This window comes from Nuphar pumila, chromosome 13 (assembly GCF_984573655.1).
Source record: "Nuphar pumila chromosome 13, dmNupPumi1.hap1.1, whole genome shotgun sequence".
Taxonomy (NCBI): Eukaryota; Viridiplantae; Streptophyta; class Magnoliopsida; order Nymphaeales; family Nymphaeaceae; genus Nuphar; species Nuphar pumila.
This window is the reverse complement of record NC_143261.1, coordinates 99,704,473-99,717,171: the sequence shown is the minus strand read 5'-3', so window position 1 is coordinate 99,717,171 and position 12,699 is coordinate 99,704,473. Positions and strand designations below refer to the sequence as shown.

Below are 12,699 nucleotides of genomic sequence, written 5' to 3'. Positions count from 1 at the left end.
TTGTAGAACTCTCCTTTTCAGGAAACACCCATAGGACAACAAGAGCGAGCAGAGCAGGGAGAGAGAGAAAAGCAAAAAAACTCGACTCACTTGTATTTGTATCTGTGTAACCGCAGTCCTCTAACCATGTTTTATAACCCCTGAATGGGTACTAAAATGTGGAAGAGACTTGTTACCATTTATGAGGTAACATGACCCATCAATGGAATTATCCGTTAACCATTTTCTCTTTTCTCTTTTCTCTTTTCTCTTTTCTCTTTTATTTAATCCGAATAAAAAATAATTAATACGGGACAAAAAGAACATTGAACTTAGATAATGGACAAGGCCCTAAAAAGCCAATTACCCAAACCCAAACTTGGCGCAGCGAGCGTACGCGTGCGTGTGTGTGTAGTAGTCATCACATCCCCTTATTCTTTGAAACAAGTGATAGAATATCCATGTTGGTTATAAACCCCACAACTTTTTTGAGATTCTTCAATATGAGACTATTCCACATCAACAAAGTCCAAAAAAAACTCCATAAAAAAGTGGTCCCTAAATTGCTTTCTTCTTTAAATTAATATACTCTTCTCTTCTTACATCCAACATTCTCTCACAAATTTAAAGAATGAAAACAGAAGAAAACAAGGATACAAGATGAAGTAATCTACAACAGGACATACCATGCTTTCAGTAATGGTACCTTTCAGTTTGAACCACTACCTTAGTTGACTAACTTTACCTTCAAACAAACAAAGTGAACTAAAGTCTTAAACTTCAACCTTTGGTGTAGAAGTATCCATTAGCAACAACATGATAAATGTTTTTGTTGTAATTTTTAGAGGTGGCGCGTTAAAGGTCATGCACTCAAATCTTGTTTCATGAGTGACTTCAGAAATAACCTAATTCCATAAACTGTGGCCACACAGTCACACTCACATAGGTGGGCTTCTCTAGAGATGCACTACTAATATCTCGCCTAGAAGGCTTTGAACCCATTCAGAGTTTTTACTATTCATTTACTTGCAACTACAACACTGTTTCAGAGTAATCAGAAGAACAAACACAAATACACGGTATCACATTAGAAATGTGCTATCCAATTCACCCTACAACTTGTTATTACCTTATTGAACCTACTTTGTGGGATCTCCACTTAGATAGGTTGGGTTGCCATTGTAAATGAACTACTGATGGGTTTCAGTCTTATCCCCTCTCTGAACTTCAGAACTAATGACTTATCTAGTTCTTTCGTTAATAGATCAATTGTGTTCTCTTTGGATCCAACATAGTCCACAACAACCACTAAATGAGACACCAGTTCCCTTACAGATTTTATTATGACTTGAATGTATCTTCTCTATTTTTTATTATACTTTGTGCTTTTGATCTTTGCAATTGTGGTCATATTGTCACAATTCACAGATATTGCATGAATTAGTTTGCTCATTAAAAAAAGTTCTTCTAGAAGTCCCTTTAATCATTCAACTTCCATTCCTGTGATATGTAAAGCACAGAGTTCAGCCTCAAAAGTAGACCGTGACAAGATGATCTGCTTTATTGATCTTCAAGCGACTGCGCCGCCACCTAAGGTAAATACATACCATGTTACACCATAACTCTCAGAGTTCATGGCTATCCAGCTCGCAACACTATATCTCTAAAAAATGGCAGAGAATCTCTTGTAATGCAAACTCAAGGAAATAGTTCATTTCAGGTACCTAAGTATCATGTCCAATGCCTTCCAATGAGTGTGATTTGAACAACTTGTGTATCTACTTAATTTTGTCATAGAGAACGAAATATTCGGTCTTGTACACATTGCAAGATACATCAAACTTCCAATAATCTAACAATACCTTAATTGAGACACAGTAACACTAGTCGTATTCTTATAAAGATGAGTAGAAGAGTCATATAGAGTTGCTATAGATCTTTCTTTGTCATAGCTCAATTTCTCAAGTACTTTCTCAACAAAGTGAGAATGAGAAATAACTATTCCATCAGCTGAACGAGTCAGCTTTAAGCCTAAGATCACATTTGCAATACCCATATCTTTAATATCAAATTTACTACTAAAAGACGACTTTATCGCATTCACAATTCTCATATTGGAACCAGACAATAGAATATCATCTACATACAGGCGTAAAATGATACATGCATCACTTTTAACTTTGTAAAAAACACATTTATCAGATTCATTGACAACAAAACCAAATCATAAAATAACTTTATCAAATTTCTCATACCATTGTTTAGAGACTTGTTTTAGTTCATATAATGACTTAACAAGTCTATAAACTTTATTTTCATTACCAAGAGCCACAAAACCCTCAGATTGATCCATATAGATCTCTTCTTCAAGTTTGTCATGCAAAAATGCAGTTTTTCACGTCCATTTAATGGATTGAGAGATCATAAATGGAGGCCAGTACAATAAACACCCTAATTATGGTCATCTGTGTAACCGAAGAATAGTTGTCAAAATAATTTATTCCTTCATTTTGTTTGAACTTTTTTGCAACCAGTTTAGCCTTGTACTTTATCACTGGATCCATCTGGTTTAAACTTATTCCTAAATATTTATTTGCACCCAATAGCAGAGCTACTACGAGGGAGGTCAACAAGTTCTCAAGTGCCATTAAAGACAATGAAATCTATTTCACTCTTTATGGTTTCTTTTCAATGCCTTTCTTCAGGTGAAGGCATTGCATCTCAGAAAGTGGGAGGGTCATCCTCGATCAAGTAAGTGATATAATCACTTCCCAAATCCTTCGTAATCTGTGGTCACTTGCTCCTTCTTAGTTCACCACTTCCTCGGACTCATTTAGTCCATAGTGGAAACAATATGGCTCAACTCTCACATATGTCATCATTTACACATGTTCGAGAATAGAACTAGAAGTTGAAGGTATATCTAAAAAAATAAAATTCTGAGGTACACCAACTTTCATGGGAAATACATCCTCGAAGAATATAGTTTCTCGAAGCTCAACAATAGAGTTTACATCTATGCTAGATATCTCAGACTTGATTACGAAGAACTTATAGGCATAGTTGTTCTCTACATAACCAAAGAAGACAACATCTGTAGTTTTAGGACCAAACTTCTTCTTGTTTGCTCTGAGACAAGTACCTTTGCAAGACACCCCACACTTTGAGGTATTTTAAGCTAGATTTCTTATTTCTTCATAATTCAAATGGGCTACTATCCTTATGTTTTTGGGGAACTCTATTCAGAATATGGCAAGCCGTATTCAGAGCATCCTCCCACATATTGGTAGGTAATCCAGAACTCTCAAGTAGAGTATTTATTATGTCACTCTATTCAGAATATGGCAAGCCGTATTCAGAGCATCCTCCCACATATTGGTAGGTAATCCAGAACTCTCAAGTAGAGTATTTATTATGTCAGTTTGGGTTTTAATCTTTCTTTCTGCAATCTCATTAGATTGAAGAGAATATGAAGCAGTAAACTCATGAATTATACTAACGGATTGACAATATTCATCAATTAAGTTTGTTAGACATATATTTTCTCCCTCTATCAGACCTCAATCTTGTAAGTTTTCTACCAATTTGTATTTTTGCTTTATTATTAAAAACAAGAAACTTATCAAAAGTTTCATCTTTTGATTTTAGCAGATACACATAACAATATTTAATACCATCATTTATAAAAGTGATAAAGTATTTTTTATGATTTCTAGTTAACACTCCATTAAACTCACAGATATTTGTGTGCACCAAATCCAATATTTCAGAATTTTTAACAATCGTATAAAATGGTTTTCTATATTGTTTTGCTTGCACATAAATTTCATACTTTTTAGTTTTATCTATAGAATGTTCAGGAATCATCTTTAAGTTCATCATGCATTTTACATAATTAAAATTTACAAGACCCAATCTATTATGCCACAAATCAGATGATTCTATATTGTAAGCAACATTAGACAATGAATCAAAAGAAATATCATTCTCTAATTTATTACTGCAAATATGTTTAACATGAAGTTTAAACAAATCATCATCTAAATACCCCTTGCCAATGAATGTTCCAGAATATAAAATAAAACTTTATTACATTTAAAGTTAAATTCATAATCCTCTCTAACTAGATATGAACCACTTAAAATATTCCTTCTAACTACAGGCACATAGTGTACTCTATGTAGAGATAGAATTTGTTCTAAAGAAAACTTTAGGTCCACGTGTCCAATCTCCAATACCTTTGCAGTCATGAAGTTGCTCATAGTCACAAATCTGCCTTCAGCAGCCTGGTAGGAAACAAAGACAGACTTATCAGCACAAATGTGCGCATTACCCTCAGTGTCAACCAGCCACTTAATTAGCTCATAAACATGATAGATTTGAGGGTTAACAAAAACATACTCAGTACTAGTCCCAACGACCTCAGTCACCATATTTACTTGAGGAGTACCATCTGTGGTCCTATGAGCCTTGACCTTCTTGAAAGGATATTCCTTGGCCTAGTGCCTAGCATGTCCACAGTTTCAGCAAGGTTTGTTCTTTGTTTTTTTTATGGATTTTGGCCTTAGGCTTAAATTATTTTTTCATTGCAGGTTTAACCTTTTATCCCTTGCCTTTAAATGATCCTGTCATCATATTCACTTTAGGTTATTCAGTTGGCATCACAACTTGTTTCTGACTCCTATGCTCTTCTTCAATGGCTATGGCTACCATAAGATCATTCAGGAAGATCTTTCCTCTACGGTGCTTGAGAGACATGCCAAAGTTTACCCAAAACTTAGGAAATTTTTCCACGATGGTCATCACTTGAAACTTCTCAAGAAGTTTCATATAAGCCTCAGCCAAACTATAAAGCAATAGCAGAAACTCATATGTTTATTCAGTGACCGACTTGCCCTCAATCATCTAATATTTTAGAAACTTGGCAACCGAGTACTTCTCAAGACCTTGGTCTTCGATATTGTACTTTTTGTCAAGTTGATCCCATAAGGCTTTAGCAATGGTAGATGAAGAATTATATATGTCGAATAAAGTGTTGGACAGAGCCAACATAATGCAACCATGACATTTATCATCCTTCTCTTTCCACTCTACAACCGCAGTAACAATGGCAGGATCAAAATCAGTATAAAAAATTGAAGGACATTCAAACTCTATAATAGATAACAAGCCTATAGTCGTGAACCAGATTTTCATGCGTTGTTGTCACTGCTTGAAATTTTGACTAGCAAAATTTTCAGGCATACTGGACATGTCTACTTTCGGTATAAAACTTGATGCTATCGATATGCTTAGAATCTTCTCTAAGACGGTTAGAATCAAATACAGTTTCATGATGTAAATCGGATTATAATACAACATGATATACATGTAATTCAACTTATTCAAATCGTAACAGGGTTCAAGTATGTCATATTCGGTGTTAAACCAAAATCCATACGAAGGCAACAAAACAAACATATGCAAAAAACAAAATAAGAATAACAATAAAATCATGTTAATATTCTATAATAGGCTAAGGCGTATAAAAATACTACTCTTAGAAAAGATTCGCCTCCACATACGATGCAAAAAGGGTTTGACGTCCTTCTCTTAGGATACAATAGCCTCGACGATCTGGATCAGTGCACTCTGATGGTATAACACCCTTCGAAGACAACCTCTGCGAATGACTGCTGCAGAACTCCCCTTTTCGGGAAATACCCACAGGGCAGCAAGAGAGAGCAGGACAAGGAGAGAGAGAAAAGCAAAAAAACTCGAGAGTCACTTGCGTTTGTATCTGTGTAACCGCAACCCTCTAACCATGATTTATAACCCCTGAACGGGTACAAAAATGTGAAAGAGACTCATTACCATTTACAAGGTAATCTGACCCGTCAACGAAACAATCTATTAACTATTTTATCTTTTATTTAATCCAAATAAAAAATAATTAATGCAGGATAAAAAGAATATTGGACTTAGATAATGGATATGGCCTTAAAGGGCCAAACCTGAACCCAAACTTGAGCCCAACCCGACTCAACTCGTCTGGGCTCGACGCGATGGGCGGGCGTGTATGTGGTAGTATCTCATCCCCTTGTTCTTTAAAATAAGTGATAGAATCTCCACATAGGTTATAAACCCCACAACTTTTTTGAGATTTTTTAATATAAGACTATTCCACATCATCAAAGTTCAAAAAGAACTCCATAAAGGAGTGGTCCCCAAATTGCTTTCTTCTTTGAATTAATATACTCTTCTCTTCTAACATCAAACAGAAACAATTTATACACATGTTTCTCCTTGCTGCATTAACTCCATATGAAGAACATGTTTTCTTTAAACATGCCTATAGAATCTTAAGTGGTATGAAACTATGTAGGTCGAATATGATGCCCTTATAAAAAATCAGATATGGTCTTTTGTTTCAGTTAAAAAAGTTCTTTACATGGTTGGTTGCAAATGAATATATAAATTCAAATGTAAGACATATGGATTATTGAAAAAAGTATAAAACCAATTTGGTTGCAAAATGATATATACAACAAGAAGGTTTAGACTACTTTAAGACCTTTAATCCTGATGTTAAACCCACAATTATTAAGGTTGGCCTGTCTATTGTTTTGAGTAGTAAGTGGTGTATTCGACAACTAAAGATGTTTATATGAAACAACCAGACAGCTTTGGGGATTTCAATCGTTTTAAATATATTTACAAACTCAAAAAAGTTTTGTATGGTTCATCTTGGGTTTAAAGATGCTAAGAAGTTTTGTATGGTCTCAAGCCTGATTCTTCAAACTTATTACCTTTTTTATGATTTTTGGGTTTAAAGGTGCAAAGACGTACACCTTGTTCATTTAGATTCTGATGTTCCTCAATGTGGATGATATAATAATAACTAGCAACTCAAAACAAGTTAAGAGGCTTTAGGGTGTTTGGGTAAAAGCAGAAAGGGTGGATAATGGCAACTTTTGCTTAATTTATTGGTAGTATGAAATAGAATTTAGATCAGGACCTCAACCATGATCTTTTTTATTCGTTTAAAGTGCAATGCCCAAGCTTGTTCAGCGCCCTACAACACTACAGAAAAGAGTACTAATATGGAATGATTAAGCGCAGTTAGACAAGGTCCCTAGAGTGACTCTCCTCTCAATCTTTTTGGTATTTTTCTGCCCCCTTCTTTTGTTTTGCTCTGGCCTTCTCTCCTTTATTCCTTTCAGCACTAACCATTTAAGGGCATAGATGAGTTGCCCTTTTGCATCAGTATACTGGTTGTTTATTAAAGTGAATAGAAAACTCAGACCTGAATTCAGGACACCTAAAAAAGGGGAAGGAGATCAGGTCATGCTGAATATGAGCGTTTTTGCTTATGCCGACATCGTGGCCATCCGATTTGCGTTTTAAAAAAGCTTAAATGTCAACGAAACCATGTGGCTTTCATCCAAAATGCAAACAGACGGCCACGATATTGGCATGAGCAAAAATGCTCATGTTCAGCATGACCTGGTCTGCTTCCTAAAAAGGGTTGAGCTTACAGCATATAAAGTCGTGACAATATAAAGCCAAAACTCTTCAATCGAGAAGGGTTGGCCCTTTCCTCCAAGCTTATATAGCCTCACGTAGGGATGGCAATGGATCGGGGTGGGGGACAAGGTCTCCACCCCCGCGCCCCGTTTCAAAATCCAAACCTTCATCCCTGCCTCCATTCCCGCATGGGGATGGATTTTAACCTCAGCCCCCGCCTTCATCCCTGTTTCATGTCCTCCATCCCCGGTCCAAACGGGGGCGGGCCCCCATTTTCCCCTTAGTCTATAGTCATCCCTTAAAGGATTGGGGACAGGGTAGGGCAGAAAAAAGTGTAAGTCCATCCCTGCATGAGGATAGATTTTAACTTTCATTCCCACCTCCATCTCCATTTTATGCCCTTCATCCCCTGTTCAAACAGGGTTGCCCCCCCCCGTCCACTGCCATCCCTAGCCTCACGGGCTTAAAAAATACAGCATAAACAAAAAGTTGAAAACATGACTATCAAAACATAACGATTAATCAGTTACATTCAAACTTCACCACACATCTTACTCCCAAATTGTACATCTCACTTCTAGCTTGGGTACTATGAGAGGAGGGTCCATGCACATCTTCATCAAGTGAGACCTGTGGGTCGGATTGGAGGTAACAGAATATGTTAATTAATATACAGTTGGACCTGATTTGCTCTCCACTGTGCGTGTGACTAGGGCTGGTAAACTAACCGAACAGGGGCATGTTCATGCCAGCTAGTTTACTAGTAGATTGAGCTTCTGGCTCAGCTCGTGTTCATGTTTAGCCGAGCTGAGTCCTTGAATGAGATGAGCCGAGCTGACTCGTGTAAAAACATTTTATGTTATTTATACATATTTTTATATATTATACTTTAAATTACATATAACTTTTTATAAATTACACTTAATAGTTCATTTTTTATGTATATATATTTCATTTATCTTTCTTTTATATATATTATGCATTCTTTCTTTTATATATTACACAAAATATATATTATTCATATATATATATATATATATATATATATATATATATATATATATATATATATATATAAAAGCACTATCGAGCCAAGCCTAACTGAACACCTTGTGTTTGGGCTTGACTCATTTAAGCTAAATTAGCTGCTATATTGGCTTGGCTGGAACCGATCACAAACGAGTTTCTGATGAGTCAAACCAAGCCGAACCAGGAGCTGCTCTGTTCGTTTACCAAGCCTACGTGTGGCTTAGAGAATGACAAGATCCATGTTTTTGTCAGCTGTAAAACTTTTAAACGTCAAATCAAACATCCTGGCATGCCACGCTTGTAATGTTAAACAACAATAAAAGAATTAATGAAGATATTGAAATGATGTTTTTTCTTGAAAAAAATGTAAGATATCCAATAAAGCAATATGGACATCTTATGTGAAAGTGGTGTAGGATGGCAGGGGACCGGGGCGAGGGCAGGGGATAAGGTCTTCAACCCTGCTCCGTCTCAAAATCCTGACATCTATTCCTGCATGGGTTTTGATTTTAACCTCCTTCCCCACCTCTATCTTTATTTCTGCTTCATGTCTTTCATTCCCTCTTCAAATCGAGCAAGGCCTCATTTCCCCTCAATCCATTGTCATCCCTAAAAAAGAATAGAGGATAGGGGAAAGGCGGAGATGGGGCGGGTCAAAGAAAAACATAAGTCCATCCCCGCCTCCATCCCTCCACAGGTTTTGATTTTAACCTCCATCCCTGTGACAATTCTCATTTCATGTCCTCCATCCCCAGTTCAAAAAGGGCAAGGCGGGGCAGGTCCCCATTTTCCACTAATCGTAGGTAGTGAAAAAAAGTCCAAGCTCACTTGCGTGAACATGACACTTTTCCACTAATCATAACACTTTTCCATATAAGTTGCATGAAACAAAAGAGGTCTTGATATTATAATAATTTTAAATTTAACAATTTTATGTAAAAAAAATAAAAATAATTGATTCAACCATAGTGACAAAAGGTAAAAAAATAGCAAAATATCATTTTTCAAACTCTTCAAAATTTGAATGTTTTTCATAAATCTAACACTTAGCAAAATCTTGGCAATACAAAAATTTAATTAAAAATATATATAAAGTAAATTTTATAAAAATTATTAATAAAAATTATTTAAAAATAAAAACACAAGGTTTTTTCATGATAAATAGCTGTTTAAATGTAAATATCATGTTTAATTCATGGTATTTATGTTTTTCATAAGTCTCACCATATTTTGAAAATCTCATGATAAATTGTCATTTTAAACTTTCAGAAAATTTCTCGCAATATTATAGTAAGATTTTCATAAATCTGGCAATATTTGTCACTGTATGGATTCAGTTTGATTCTGTTCGGAATCCATACCGTCCTATTCTCTCAATCGTTTAAACTTGATTTGAATACTGACGGCATTGATCCAATATTTGCATGTGGCAGCACAATAAAAGTGGCAACTTTTTTCAACCTTACATGGTAGTTAATTAGGCAATCAATCGACCATATGTGACAAGTGTTTGGTGGTTAAAAAATCGATTCAAAGAGTTGGGTACCACCATAGTGACAAATATGACCAGATTTATGACAATTTTGCGATAATGTTGCAAAAAAAGATTGCCCTGGAAGTTTAAAATGGCAAATTTTCATGAGATTTATAAAAAACATAAATACCATGATTTAAATACGATATTTATGTTTTAAACTGATATTTATCATAAAAAATTGTGTTTTTATTTTTAAATGTTCTTTATTAATATCTTCTTATAAGAATTAATTTTTTATATTTTTTGAAATTGTTTTTTATTGCCAAAATTTTGCCAAAAATTCAAGATTTATGAAAAATTTTAAAATTTTGCAAGTTTTTTAAAATCTATATTTTTGCCAATTTTAACTTTTGTCACTATGGGTACCACCCCACCTGAACTGGGGTATTTGGGTATTCCAATGTGATTTTGAACCTGACCTGAGTATTGTTTTACAACTTTATTGTGAAAACAAAATCCAAATACCATCTAAATTATGTGGTTCCAGTTTGGGATTTCGACCTAACCTGAACCTTAACCCAACTGCTTGTTATTTAGGTGCTTTTGAACTTTGAATTCAAGGCACTACAAGGAAAATGTGGATTAGCAATGAACATTATCCATCGCTAAACAATTTAGCGACAGATAGAGTCCGTCATATATTTTTGGTTGCTAATTAGCGATATAACTGATTTGTCGCTACTTTCATCGCAAATTTACGATGAAGATGATCCGTCGCTAAATAAGCATTGATTTGGTTTGCAACAGATAAATATTCGTCGCTAATCCATCGCAAAATTAGCGATGGATTACATTTCATCGCAAACCCAGATATTAGAGACGTCGCAAAATAAATAAAAAATAAAAAAATGTTTTAAGAAAGACATCTGACTGATTCTCTCTACATCTTTCCACAAGAATCAGGCTCTACTTTGACATTGTTAGGTTGTCTTTCATCTACTCGATTTCTGCGCTGCCAGCATGACTGTGCCTGTTCCTGCGCTTATGCAAAATATCACCAAAACCTAATGTTCATGAATGATGCATGGATGCAAAAATCATAAGGAAGCATTTAAAATTGGCTTGCTCTGTAAGACCTCACGGTGGGGAATTCCTCTGCTTCAAGCATTCTGATAACTTGACCCATCTGGGGTCGTTTTTCTGACTCGGGATCTACACAACGCAAAGCAATAAGCAGCGCACGTTTTAGAACCCATGTAGATGGCTTAACTTCCAAGTTTGGATCTATTACTTCCTCAGAATGCCTACTTGACACCATCTGTTTGAGCCACTCCACGAGATTCACCTGTGTACAAGTATTCCCACACCCAAGGTTACTTGGACTTCAACTCTCTCTCTCTCTCTCTCTCTCTCTCTCTCTCTCTCCATGTGTGTTAGCGGCTTTACCTCATTGGCAGACCGGCCATAATCAATATGGTCTCTTCCAGTAATTGCCTTCAGCAAGAGGACACCAAAACTTTAAATATCACTCTTCTCATTCAATAGCCCAGTGTTCGCATATTCTGGTGCTACATATCTGAAATCACGGGAACGGTATGATAGTTTAAAAATCGTTAGAATTATGTGCCTCTGTTGCAAATGATAATAAAGAAATATACAACAAGTATGCAGGCTGCAAGGAATCAAATTTGTACCCAAATGTTCCCACCACTCTTGTAGTTATATGGCTCTTTCCTGATCCTAGGAGTTTAGCTAGTCCAAAATCAGTAACCTTTGCATTGAAATCTTCATCGATGATGATATTGCTTGATTTTATGTCTCTATGAACAACTTTTGGTTCATTAGCTTCATGTAAATATGCAAGCCTGCAGAAATTGGAACAAGAGAACTTTACATTCTATAGATAAGCAGGGAAGACGATGCTTTACCTGTGAGTTCCTTCCACACAGTAACCTAATAGACGTACAAGATTTTTGTGATGCACATGAGCAATAGCCTCCACCTCTACTCTAAATTCCTTCTCTGCTTGTCCCTTGTAATATCTCAATTGGAGTCAGATAGTAACATAAACATAAGACATGAATGATGATGGTCAACTTTATTGAAGTTACATGTTGTTAAGGAGCTTCTTCACAGCTACAGATGTCCCATTGATCAATTGTCCTTTATACACAACCCCATATCCACCCTCACCAAGCATGTTATCCCTTGAGAATCGATTAGTTGCCAACTCAAAATCCCTTAAAGTAAACCAATGCCCCCAACCAAGATGTGATACCTCAGGCAAACCTGTTAATGGTGAGGTTGTCCTGGAACCATATGATGAAAATGGGTTATGGACATGCCCCGAATTTCCATCATCATCTGACTGCGAACTGCCAGCTCTCTCCAGCTGATATACTGAGCTGCACTGACTGAGATTATCAGCTTCACTTGATCTGTTCATGCCTAGATGCACTAACATCTTCTCATAAACTTTTGTACTTGATTGATCATGTAAACCAAAAGGCAAGACCATCATGATCAGGGTAATCTGAGCGCAGATTATCGAGGGTCCTTTTTTATTCTCTTTGAGAAGCCAACCACATCGCCAAGATGGATAGAACCAATGCTATGAATATCCCAACTGAGATACAGATCACGACCTATAATTTAAGAGCAAGCACCAATGTCTTTCTCGATAGTGATTCACTCAGGGAGGATGACAT

The 12,699-nt window shown here is 36.0% G+C and overlaps 1 pseudogene; it reads right to left on the bottom strand.

Moving 5' to 3' along the window:
* Positions 1 to 1,466: 1,466 nt before the first annotated feature.
* On the bottom strand, positions 1,467 to 12,699 carry LOC149819434 (putative receptor-like protein kinase At2g42960; annotated as a pseudogene).